Here is a 13,619-nt window from a genome sequence, read left to right as displayed (position 1 = left end):
CTGCGTAGGTCTTGGCTTCGGGTCTAAGCACAGCATCTTTTCCCGTAAATTTCTCAACACAGCCATATTAAATGAACCATGTTCCGGGAATGCTAGAACACCATCTTCTTTAGTATACCTTACCCAATTCTGTAACCATACACAGGTATGTAATCCATATTTTGCAACCATGAAGGATGCAGGTGTTTTCGGTGGAGGTAACAATTCACCCTCTCTTGTCTTAACCTCTTTATCCTTACTAAACCATTTCTTAACCTTTCCAAAGAACGTCTTTTTCTTTTTCTCCTCTTGATAATACATTTTTGCTAATTCTTATTAAAACTCTCTATTTTAAAGATTTGCAAACTTAATTCTTGTTAACGCACCAGTCCTAGAACGTCTACGTCACTAAACAGTTCTACCAATCCTTGCGCGACTCTCACTAACGCACCAATCCTAGCGCGAACCCTTCTCCGAGTCACTATCCAATCAGTACGCGAACCTCCTGACGTCAGCAGCCGCTGCAGTCTCTGTCTCCTGTCTCTGTCACTCGTCTACCCCTCCTTTACAAAAACTCTCAGTAGACTTCGTGTGTCAAAATTTTACAAAATCTGTTAATCACTACATAAAAACATTTCCATTGTCTGCTTCGCTAACCACAGAATAGTAAAAGAGAGTCTATTTCTCAAGAGTCAACAATTTTACATACATCTCATAACTGTTTCCTCTAGGACGTATCCAAAAGAGTCTTACAATCAATAAATGTATATGGATTCACGCACAATCATACGAGTGAAAAAAATAGTACATACACACAGAATCCTGCTTCTTGAGAACAGCGCACAATCTGCCTCTACACAGAATTATAACTCACAACAACCAAGCAGCTTACCTCTGCCCAGTTCTGCAAATAAGCTCAGAGAATACCTATTACTCCTCCCGCAATAAGCTTTAACGGCAATCTTTACGGATCCCTGGGACTTAAGACCAGAGTTTCATAGATAACCTTCACTATGATACACACTCCTCATATACCAGAAAAATTTCTAATAGTAACATACAATGTCACTGATTCCGAACCCAGACAATGAATGAACGCGCAACTTCTATTGTCACACGTAATTCCTTACAATCCCGTCTTTCCCGAGAGCAGCATATACACCTTTCTCTGCTCTACTACGGAACTGCTTCCAGCTTCCAAGTTCCAGAAGCACTACATTTAACTCAACATGACGACTCCAACATTTAGTATTAGTACATATACCAAAAACATCAAAATAAATCAATAATCAATAAGCTAGTTTACAAGCAATCTTATCTTATCAGATCAAGACAACCATCTATAACCATCCTCTGCTACCAGAGAATCTGATGCAGATTGGGATGATAAAATTATATCCACTACCACAGATAGAGTAATCTTTACAGTTGCACGCACATACATTCATCATACACTAGGGCCCATTTCACTTACATATGCTCCGATACTCTACCAGCAGCAAACCTGTGGAAAGAAAACACCTAAACACCCTGCATCTGCATCTAGGCGATAGGACCAGTTTTAGTGGCTGTCCAACATAATATAAACAATCTATAAACAATAATCAATAATAATTCAATAAATGACAAGGAAAGAAACAACCAACACCATGTTCAAAGTTATATTGCTTTATCTAAAATTAGTCAGAATGAAATCAGAATAAATCATTTCTCATAGTTACCTATTCTAACTAGTGTCAGAACGGGTCAGGACCAGTCTCTTGAAAAGTCTTTTCAGGATAGAGTCCTCAGCATTGGTCATCTGCAACGCAAGTTCACGCAGCAAGGCGACGAAAGAAAGAGTGGGGAGAGCCCTCCCTAAGCTAACATTTTTATACCATAAAATACAATGAAAACCCACATATAAAATTTGTATCACCAAGTAAAACAAGAAGGATGGGATGTATCTTGACTACATCCTGAGAAACTCCGCTCAAGAAAAGTCTTAACTATAAAATCCTCGGAGAAAGAACTAATTTTTGCAACTGTTCATATTTGTTTCCTCCGACAAGCCAGTTTTCGCACAGAGTTCTCTAAGACCCATTGTCTTCCAAGGACGAGCATTTCTTTTGGAGATCCTCCAAGCTTGCTGATGTCCTCCCGGAAATTTCCTTATAAGGACTGCCGACAATTTCTCTGTTAGCTGAACACCGGCAGGGGTCTCTCTTGATACATCAAAATTTCTACGCCTGAATCACATCTCAGCCAGGCTTCAAATTATTCTCGGTTATTTTCATAAAGGCCTCCATAGGCCACAATAGACCATCTTTAATTAAAGAGACAAAATAAAGATTACTACATCATAATGATTAAACAGTGTTAACCCCACTAATACCCTTATGTGTATACATTTATCTAGCTTTGCGACATACAGAGCATTAATTCAAACAGCGTTTTGTGCTCAAAATAAATAGCACACAGCAACGTTTAAACATGGAAAACTTGCACGTTATTGTAAGACAAATAAAGCACAGACACGCTAACCCATGTGTAACCTCCTTCTGTGTTAAAACAAACAGGTTGGTTAAAAAGACACACTTGCACAAAACAAATAATTAGTTATTAATTGTTAATAATTAGTATGACGCATAGACATGCCAGAGCTTCAAAAGCCCCAGAATTTTCTAACAGAAAACTCTGCTCCAGCATTGCTTTGTCATGTCTATTGGAGAAGGCAGGTAGGAAACTTATGCATTTGTGACTGGGTTCTAACAAACACAGTGAGTGGGTATAGTGGGTGTGAGGTTAGGTTTGTGCCTGCAGCGAGGATCGACTCGTGCACAGTTTGACACATGGGCCAGTGCTTTCCAAACTAATGAGGGGTGTTTCACGCACTGCCAGACCTTGTCAACATGCACACAGTCCACCTGCTGACGAGCGGACATGCCCACACCACTCAAGGGTGATTTTGTCTCCCTCTGTCTCTCTCTCTCCCTCCCTCTGTCACCCTCCTACCTCCCTCTGTCTCCCTCCCTCCCTCTCTCTCCCTCTCCCTCCATCTGACTGTTACCCTCTGTCGCACTCTGTCTCCCTCTGTCTCCCTCCCTCTCTCTCCCTCTCCCTCCCTCTCTCTCCCTCTCCCTCCGTCTGTCTGTCACCCTCTGTCGCCCTCTGTCGCCCTCTGTCTCCCTCCCTCTCTCTCCCTCTCCCTCCGTCTGTCTGTCACCCTCTGTCTCCTTCCCTCTCTCTCCCTCTCCCTCTCTCTCCCTCTCCCTCCGTCTGTCTGTCACCCTCTGTCTCCCTCTGTCGCCCTCTGTCTCCCTCCCTCTCTCTCCCTCTCCCTCCGTCTGCCTGTCACCCTCTGTCGCCCTCTGTCTCCCTCTCTCTCCCTCTCTCTCCCTCCCTCTGTCTGTCTCCCTCTGTCTCCCTCTGTCTCCCTCCCTCTCTCTCCCTCTCCCTCCCTCTCTATCCCTCTCCCCCCCTCTCTCTCCCTCTCCCTCCGTCAGTCTGTCACCCTCTGTCTCCCTCTGTCGCCCTCTGTCTCCCTCCCTCTCTCTCCCTCTCCCTCCCTCTGTCTGTCGCCCTCTGTCGCCCTCTGTCTCCCTCCCTCTCCCTCCCTCTCCCTCCGTCTGTCTGTCGCCCTCTGTCGCCCTCTGTCTCCCTCCCTCTCTCTCCCTCTCCCTCTGTCTGTCTGTCACCCTCTGTCACCCTCTGTCTCCCTCACTCTCTCTCCCTCTCCCTCCGTCTGTCTGTCACCCTCTGTCGCCCTCTGTCTTCCTCCTTCTCTCTTCCTCTCCCTCCGTCTGTCTGTCACCCTCTGTCGCCCTCTATTGCCCTCTGTCTCCCTTCCTCTCTCTCCCTCTGTCTGTCTGTCACCCTCTGTCGCCCTCTGTCGCCCTCTGTCTCCCTCTGTCTCCCTCCCTCTCTCTCCCTCTCCCTCCCTCTCTCTCCCTCTCCCTCTGTCTGTCTGTCACCCTCTGTCGCCCTCTGTCTCACTCCCTCTCTCTCCCTCTCCCTCCCTCTGTCTGTCTCCCTCTGTCCCCCTCCCTCTTTCTCCCTCTCCCTCCCTCTCTCTCCCTCTCCCTCCCTCTCTCTCCCTCTCCCTCCGTCTGTCTGTCACCCTCTGTCTCCCTCTGTTGCCCTCTGTCTCCCTCCCTCTCTCTCCCTCTCCCTCCCTCTGTCTGTCGCCCTCTGTCACCCTCTGTCTCCCTCCCTCCCTCTCTCTCCCTCTCCCTCCGTCTGTCTGTCACCCTCTGTCACCCTCCCTCTCTCTCCCTCTCCCTCCCTCTGTCTGTCACCCTCTGTCGCCCTCTGTCTCCCTCCCTCTCTCTCCCTCTCCCTCCGTCTGTCTGTCACCCTCTGTCGCCCTCTGTCGCCCTCTGTCTCCCTCCCTCTCTCTCCCTCTCCCTCCGTCTGTCTGTCACCCTCTGTCGCCCTCTGTCGCCCTCTGTCTCCCTCTGTCTCCCTCCCTCTCTCTCCCTCTCCCTCCCTCTCTCTCCCTCTCCCTCCGTCTGTCTGTCGCCCTCTGTCGCCCTCTGTCGCCCTCTGTCTCCCTCTGTCTCCCTCCCTCTCTCTCCCTCTCCCTCCCTCTCTTTCCCTCTCCCTCCGTCTGTCTGTCTCCCTCTGTCTCCCTCCCTCTCTCTCCCTCTCCCTCTCCCTCCCTCTCTCTCCCTCTCCCTCCCTCTCTCTCCCTCTCCCTCCATCTGTCTGTCACCCTCTGTCTCCCTCTGTCGCCCTCTGTGTCCCTTCCTCTCTCTCCCTCTCCCTCCCTCTGTCTGTCGCCCTCTGTCGCCCTCTGTCTCCCTCCCTCTCTCTCCATCTCCCTCCGTCTGTCTGTCACCCTCTGTCGCCCTCTGTCGCCCTCTGTCTCCCTCCCTCTCTCTCCCTCTCCCTCCTGCTCTCTCCCTCTCCCTCCGTCTGTCTGTCACCCTCTGTCGCCCTCTATCGCCCTCTGTCTCCCTTCCTCTCTCTCCCTCTATCTGTCTGTCACCCTCTGTCGCCCTCTGTCGCTCTCTGTCTCCCTCTGTCTCCCTCCCTCTCTCCCTCTCCCTCTCTCTCTCTCCCTCTCCCTCTGTCTGTCTGTCACCCTCTGTCACCCTCTGTCTCCCTCCCTCTCTCTCCCTCTCCCTCTCCCTCCCTCTGTCTGTCGCCCTCTGTCTCCCTCCCTCTCTCTCCCTCTCCCTCCCTCTCTCTCCCTCTCCCTCCCTCTCTCTCCCTCTCCCTCCGTCTGTCTGTCACCCTCTGTCTCCCTCTGTTGCCCTCTGTCTCCCTCCCTCTCTCTCCCTCTCCCTCCCTCTGTCTGTCGCCCTCTGTCACCCTCTGTCTCCCTCCCTCCCTCTCTCTCCCTCTCCCTCCGTCTGTCTGTCACCCTCTGTCGCCCTCCCTCTCTCTCCCTCTCCCTCCCTCTGTCTGTCACCCTCTGTCGCCCTCTGTCGCCCTCTGTCTCCCTCCCTCTCTCTCCCTCTCCCTCCATCTGTCTGTCACCCTCTGTCGCCCTCTGTCGCCCTCTGTCTCCCTCCCTCTCTCTCCCTCTCCCTCCGTCTGTCTGTCACCCTCTGTCGCCCTCTGTCGCCCTCTGTCTCCCTCTGTCTCCCTCGCTCTCTCTCCCTCTCCCTCCCTCTCTCTCCCTCTCCCTCCGTCTGTCTGTCTCCCTCTGTCTCCCTCCCTCTCTCTCCTTCTCCCTCCCTCTCTCTCCCTCCCTCTCTCTCCCTCTCCCTCCATCTGTCTGTCACCCTCTGTCTCCCTCTGTCGCCCTCTGTCTCCCTCCCTCTCTCTCCCTCTCCCTCCCTCTGTCTGTCGCCCTCTGTCTCCCTCCCTCTCTCTCCATCTCCCTCCGTCTGTCTGTCACCCTCTGTCGCCCTCTGTCTCCCTCCCTCTCTCTCCCTCTGTCTGTCTCTCTCTGTCTCCTCTGTATCCCTCTGTCTCCCTCCCTCTCTCTCCCTCTCCCTCCCGCTCTCTCCCTCTACCTCCGTCTCTCTGTCACCCTCTGTCGCCCTCTGTCTCCCTCCCTCTCTCTCCCTCTCCCTCCGTCTGTCTGTCACCCTCTGTCGCCCTCTGTCTCCCTCCCTCTCTCTCCCTCTCCCTCCCTCTGTCTGTCTCCCTCTGTCTCCCTCTGTCTCCCTCCTTCTCTCTCCCTCTCCCTCCCTCTGTCTGTCACCCTCTGTCACCTCAGCCCAGCTTCCTGGGCACACACATTTTGTAGGTCTTTCAAAGGCCATTGGCTTGTTCATGTGGCTTTGTATAGAATCTCCCGGACCCCATTGGGCAGAGTGTCTCTGAGTCTGCGCTGCAGCGGCGGTGTGTGCTGACACTCTTTCACAGTGTTGCCTCTTCATTAGCTGCTGTTATGTGCGAATTGGGGGTTCATACCCATGTCATCCTGCGACGCGGCTGCCATTTGCAGGCAACACAGTACAGTGTCGGGACACACTGTTTGTATAGCTCTGCCCTAGGCCATATGGGCTGAGGGCATTGGTGTCTGCTTCTGAGTTGCACAATGTGATTTTGGAGGCCCCCCCTCCCAGCATCACGGACATCCTGTCTTGTGTTGGTGTTTTGTGTGGCCTGTGACTTGGCATGGCGTTGTTTCGTGCATGGGGCATGGAGCCGATAGTGGCATGTGCGTGTTGTTGGAATGTGGTTGCGTCCGGTGATGGCTTTGTGGTAGTTGCGTGCATTATCGGGAGTTGGGTTGTGGATGCGGTTCCTCCTATGTGGGGTGATTTGTTTGTGTACTCACCAGGCTCGGCGAGTCCTTCTAGTCCGTGTACTCCCACCGGCGGCAGCGTGCGCATCACCTTCTCCTCCCAGGGATGGTAGTGTACCGGTCTGCGGGGCGTCCCACCTCCAGTGATGTTCCCCTGGTTGTGTTCGTCGGTCATTTTGCGGCAGACTGTCCTCCGCAGATCCTACCACCTGGCTTGGCATTCATGCCTGGTCCTTCGGATGGGCGCAACAGCATTCACCCTCTCGATGATCCTCTGCCACATGGCTGATTTTTCTGATACTCTGGTCTGTCTGACCAATGTTCCAAAGAGCTGTGGCTCGACTCTGATGATTTCGTTGACAAGGATCTCCAGCTCCGCTGTTGTGAACTTTGGATTCCTGTCTGTGGGCATGGTGTGTGGTGTGGGTGTGGATGGTTGTGGGTGTGTGTGTGTGGTTGTGAAGGTGTGTGTGTGAATGTGATGAGGGGGTGTTTGTGAAGGTGGTTGTGTGAAGGTGTGCAAGTGTAAGGTGTAGTAAAGGTTCAAGTCTGGTGCTGTGGGTTGTCTGTGGGGTCTGGCAGTAGTGGGTCTGTTGCAAAGGCTCATGGTTTGTGTGTGTGGGCCCTTTTTATTGGTCCTTTTGTGGGTGTGGCTGTGTTTGAACTTTGGGTGGGTGTGTTATAAGGGGTGGTGGTGTTTTGGGCCTCTGTTTACCTGTTTGGCTGTTGCAGGTCAGTGTATTGGGTGTCTTTGGGCTTGTTGGAAGTGTTTTGTGGTGTTGTGCGATTCGAATTGACTCTCCTTGTGGTGTTTTGCAGGATCCTGGTTCAGTACGTGTGTTTTTCGCGGTGCGTACATCGGCCATGTTGTTGTACAGTGCTCACATTTGCTATGGCTTGGTACGACTCGTACATGCGCACAGCTGGGTGAGGGTGCTGGTGTAGGGGCCACGGGTAGGGTGCGTACAGGCACGGGCAGGGTGTGGGGGCCTGGGGGTACATGCCGTACATACGTGAACCCAGGGTACAATGCGTAAATGGGGGGGGCTGGGGGTACGGCACGTACTTACGGGGTGCTGGGGGTACGGTGTGTGCCCCCACCCCTGTATGGACGGTGCGAACACCCACCCCACCCCGTAGGTATGGAGCGTACCCCCATCCCACCCTGTAGGTACGGAGCGAACCCCACCCCCCGTAGGTACGGAGCGTACCACCACCCCCGTAGGTATGCTGTGGAACCCCAGCGCTATGCGCTGGGGGTCCGCACCGTACATACGGGGGGGTGGGGGTACGCTCCGTACCTAGAGGGGGGTGGGGGTACGCTCCGTACCTGTGGGGTGGGGGTACGGCGCGGGCATGGGGGGGTGCTGGGGTACGGCGCGTACGTGGGGGGTGTGCTGGGGGGGATTTTCGGCGCGTATGCGGGCACATATTTGGACGTCTCCATAGGTGCTATGGGAGTTCGCACCGTAAGGTGTTTTTTCCATACGGTTGTGCATTCGGACGGACGGGACGGATCGTACTTGCGCGCTCGGACTTCAGTTTCCCGATTCGTAAGTAAAACTGTCCGGGGACATGTCGGACACTATTTCCGACCCGAGGACGTGTGGGGGAATTTTCCCAATGCGATTCGTATGGATTTTTTCACATGCGAATCATACTTGCCAGTTTGTACGGGACTTGTACGATTCGTACGGTAAAAAAAAACAGATACGATTCTTACGGGGGAAATTTTTGACGGATCGGAATCAGCCCCTTAGTGTTCAAGGTTCACCTCTTGGATCTCGGTAGTTAGCAGGGTCAGGTCCATTGTTCCACCAGAGGATTCTCGGGAAAGGCCTAGATTCGGCCAAGCAGAGTGCTGAGGTCGTTGGTAGCTGGTGCGCTATAAGGGAAAGGGGCCAATTGAAAAACCTCTTCACAAAGTGGGCGCAGGTTGAAAGGGCCCTAGGTCCATGTGAGCACAGCTGGATAATCGTTGCGGGGCTCATTCAGGCCAGATGCAGAGAAGATATCTCATGGTCAGGAGCAGGCAACTTGGAGAGGCGATTTCGAGACAGCTGGGCCACTCACAAAGTGGGTCTCAGGGGGTTCGACATCCCTCAACAGGTGCTTGTTTTCTGGGCAGTTGGAGTTCAGAGGGGACTCTTTGTTTCGGTGCAGGTTGCAAGCGGTCCAGTACCACATATATTGGTGCAGCACAGCTCTGGTAAGTCCAGGTGTGCTCCAAATTGTTGGGGGTACAGATATAACCCTTCAAAGTTGGTGTACCACTTTTGGTCTGGGTGCTGTGTCAGAGTTGCCAGGAGCATCAAGACAGTAAGACCGGAGTCTGCATTTCATGCCTCCTGTTCCAGGGGACCAGAGCCTCTGCCTCAACGTGGCAAGGCCTGGCATCATAGCATGATGGTTGAGTCCGTAAGGCAGCAGGCAGGGATTGGCTCCAATTTCTCTGCAGCAGGGCTTCAGTTCTCAGGCATCAGCTCTTCTTGGTCCGCTTCTTCTTTGTGTCCATTGACTCTGAGGTTCACGGTCAATGGATGCCATCTAAATACTAAATTTAGGGGTGTTAAAGGGAGTGACAGGCAGTAGCTAAAGGGCTACCTACCTTTAGGGTATCTACACCCTCTAAGTGACCGCTTCCTGTGGGAAGGAGCACCAACCTAGCCCTGATAGGTTGATTTCCCACCACCTTAAGATGATGGATTTGCAAACATTGTGTCTACATTGCCTGCCACACCATAGGGCTGTTCTTGGCTAAATGTGGGCACTCATCTAACTTATTTACCCGTCCTTCCTCCCACCAAAGTGGGGCAGGAAAAAAGAGCTGGCACCCTCCACAATCAGTGGATGCCTGGCTTGGATTTCAAAGGCGGCACCGCCTTTGAAGGTTATCACCTTTAGACACCATTCCGGCCTGTAGGACGTCCGAAGCACCTCCACTCAGAACAGGCTTTGTTTCGGTCTCTGAGAGTGTGGGCTCTCACCGGATGAGGTCAGAAACATGTCTGGTGGTGGCCGGATGGCTATGACCAGTCAGAGACCACACCAGTGCTTGGTAGGTTTTCAGGAAACCCTCTAACGGGTCCCTGTGTGTATTTATTAACAAATCCAACAATGGCATCAGTGAGGAATTATTAAGATGAGATGTTTGCTACCAAATATCTTCGGATACAGTGAAGCCACCATGGAGCTAGGAATCTCGTAATTACAAGTACCCAGTCCTTGTACTCTCCATGGCTTCCCTGTGCACTTACAATATCCAATAATGGGTTGGATATCATAGGTGTTGGACAGGCCACATGAAGGGCTTGCTCCCTCCCCGCATGACAGGGCCCAAGCCCCGGCCCTCCAGGTGTTACCCACAGAAACAACCCGCACCCCGTCTCCAGACGGAACTCCTGCCCCCGGACATCTATGTATCATGGGGCCGAACCACTACCGGCTCCCCCGGCCGGACCGGCCGCCATCTTGGACACTGCACCACGAGGCCGCGTGGCCTCAGCTCGACCCTAACCCTGGGCCTGGCCAGGCCCCGACATCCCGGCACCACCATCCACCCAGGAGGTGAACGGACCACTTGGCAGGTCGATGGGAGAAAGAAGTGTCGATGGCTCTCCCCCGCCAGGTGCCGATCGCCCTCCAGCTCCCCCGGGCGCTGGCTCCACCCCCCTGCTGGGTGTCTGGACTCCCTCATCCCGGACCTCCCGACCTCCAAGTGCGAGGGTCCGGACATCAAAGGGCGCCAGACCTATAACTAGGGCAGCTCCAGAGCAGGAAGGCAGTTGTATCCTGGAGTCGAGAGACACCGAGAAGAACTCATCCTTGACGGACTACCGGCGCTGCCGTAGCCCTGCCTTGTGAACTATCGTCCTGCCTGCTGGCGCTGCCGCGGCCTTCTGCATCCTCCATCCTCGTCGGGACCTGCTTGCGCTGCCGCGGACCGTTGTAACTACTACCTTTGTCGGGACCTGCTGGCGCTGCCGCGGACCGTTGTAACCACCACCTTCATCGGGACCTGCTGGCGCTGCCGCGGACCGTGTAACGACCACCTTCATCGGGACCTACTGGCGCTGCCGCGGACCGTGTAACGACCACCTTCATCGGGACCTGCTGGCGCTGCCGCGGACCGTGTAACGACCACCTTCACCGGGACCTGCTGGCGCTGCCGCGGCCCGTCCAAGCTAGAACACCGAGCTCGAGGATTGTGAGCTATCCATCATCGCATCTACCAGATTGGTAACCAGACTGTCCCGCTACCCCCTTTCCCAAACCAAGAGACTAGAATCGAGGGGACCCCTGAGTCCAGACCTCCTTGTACCATTCCATCCTACCTAAGAAATCGCTTATAAAGAACGTTAAACCTTATCCTTGTGTGGTGTACATCTGTGGGGGGGAAGTTACTCGTCTGTACGCTCGCTGGAGACGGCTCTCCCCGGAGACCTCTCCCCTTGTCCTCGGCGACCCTCCCGGTCCGTCTAACATTGGTGGCCAGCGGCGCGATCCGAATCAACGCGTAATCGTACAGAGAGTAGCTCACCCCACGACAAAACCACAATGTCAACCAAAGAGAGCGGATCCACCGAGAAATTCCAGATGGAGAAATTGGAAGAGTACAGCCATCGTGAATTGAAACAATTCTGCATGGAACTAGGCATTGCTACCACCGGCCTGAGTACTAAAGACGATTTCAAGCACGCCATTGAGTCGTGGGCAGAAACCGGGGCCGGCAGATCCCTGGACCAAAACATTGCAGCATCAGAGAGGAACGCCACGGCTCCCGAGGAGCGAGGAACGGGCCTCTCGCAGGAAGAGATCCAAGAAAGAGAAAAAAACAGACTACATGAGTTAGAAATGGCACGGCTCAAAATGGACGGTGAACTAAAATTAGCCGAGCAAAAACTGAACCTAGAACATCTGCGGCTCCGAGGAGAACGGGAAGAAAAACAGAGGCAGAGAGAGCTCGAAGAAAAGAGATTAGCATACGAACACGAGCGCAAACTGGCAGAAATAGACCTACGGAAGCAGAACAAAGAACCGGAGGTGCCCGAGCGACCGCGCGCCCCGGGAGCGACAGAAAAGAAAGTCCACATCCCCAAGGATGTCGTTCGAGAGTATGTCCGAGAGGACGACATACAACAGTGGTTCAAGGCCTACGAGATCGCCATGACCTCCCACCGGATCGATCGAAGTGACTGGGGAGCCGGTCTATGGGGGAGGTTCGTCAACGAAGGCCGCGATGCCCTGCTACAGCTCCCAGACCATCAGATGTCATCCTATGACCACATGAAGACTGCCCTCCTCACCCGATACGGGCTCACACCCGAAATGTACCGCCAGAGGTTTCGAGACTGCACCCGGATCCCGGGTACAACTTGGGTGGAATATGTCAACTATTTCAGCCGAGCCTTCGAGGGTTGGATCAAGGGAAGCCACGTAACGACCTACGAGCAACTTTTTAATCTCATGGTGTGGGAGCACATCTCTAACAACTGCTTCGTCGAGCTCAGGCAGCACCTCCTCGACAGTAAATTGACTGACCCACGGCAACTCGCCGCCGAAGCTGACCGGTGGGAAAGCACCCGAGTGGGCCGGAGAGGGCCACACGAACAGAACCGGAACAACCAAGGTCAGCACCGTCCCCGAGGAGGAGGAGGAGGCCAGGGACGAGGAAGAGACACCGTCCCGGCCGCTCCCGCTGCCAGCACCCCGCCCCCGGCCAGCCGGGGCAACCCCCCGGTGCGCCCGGGGTTTTGAGCCAACGTCACGTGTCACCGATGCCAGCGAGTCGGCCACTACGCCAATGACCCGAACTGTCCACAGAACCAAACTCCAAAACCCCGCCAGGTAGCTGCCGCCGCCCTGGGGGGAGAACAAATCTCCGAAGAACAAGAAGAATACGAGCAGGCACAACAAGAGTGGGAACCGGCCGCCATGGTTCTAGCGTGCCTAGGGGGAAAAGACATGGTCCCGCGGGCTCCCCTACCCGCCAACACCAGAAAATATAGCCAGTGGGTGAACATTAATGGGCGCCGGGCCGAAGCACTACGTGACACGGGGGCCAGTGTGACGGCCGTCCGCTGTCACCTGGTAAAACCAGAGCAGATCCTGCCGAACATTCTCTGCCCCGTCCGTTCAGCCGACAATTCAGAGAGTCTATGTCGGATGGCCTGCGTCCCCTTCGAATGGGGAGGAGTCTCCAGCATGTTGAAGGTGACGGTCCGGAATGATGCCCCCGTGGACTGTCTCCTGGGGAATGATCTTGAGAGTTCCCCGTGGGCCGCCGTCGAAAGAAGAGAACACCTGGGGATGTTGGGCCTCCCGGACTGGGCGTGCGTAACCACCCGGTCCATGGCCGCCCGTGCCATCCCCCGACCAGAAGAACCAGAATGGCCTGCACCTCCTCCCCCGATCGCTCCAGTAGAGGACACCGACTATACCGACCCCCCAGAGCAAACCCCCGAAGGGGTCGCTCAGCCCCAGGACCTTCCCGACCTGGCTCAGTGGCGTCAAGAAGGGGGGCCCACCCAGGAACAGTTCCGTCAAGAACAGAAGACCTGTCCCTCCCTCGAGGGACTCCGCCAGCAAGCCCTCGCCCAAAGCGCAGGGGACACCACCGGAGCCCATTGGATCTATTGGGACAACGACCTATTGTACAGCGAACAGAGAATCGCGGAGTTAGGGGCCAGTCGAGTGCTGGTGGTGCCCCTCCGTTTTAGAGACTTCCTGTTAAATTTGGCCCACAATGTTCCTCTGGCTGGACACCTGGGCCAGGACAAAACCTACAGTCGCCTGGTGACCCACTTTTTCTGGCCGAAGATGAGAAACGACGTCCTCAACCACTGCCGGTCCTGCCCCACGTGCCAGGCCAGCGGGAAGAGCGGCCGCAAACTCAAAGCACCTCTGCAACCCTTCCCAGTTGTCACCACCCCGTTCGAGAGGGTGGGAATAGACA

This window comes from Triturus cristatus, chromosome 9 (genome assembly GCF_964204655.1).
Source record: "Triturus cristatus chromosome 9, aTriCri1.1, whole genome shotgun sequence".
NCBI lineage: Eukaryota > Metazoa > Chordata > Amphibia > Caudata > Salamandridae > Triturus > Triturus cristatus.
The sequence above is the reverse complement of the archived record's forward strand: the minus strand, read 5'-3'. Positions refer to the sequence as shown.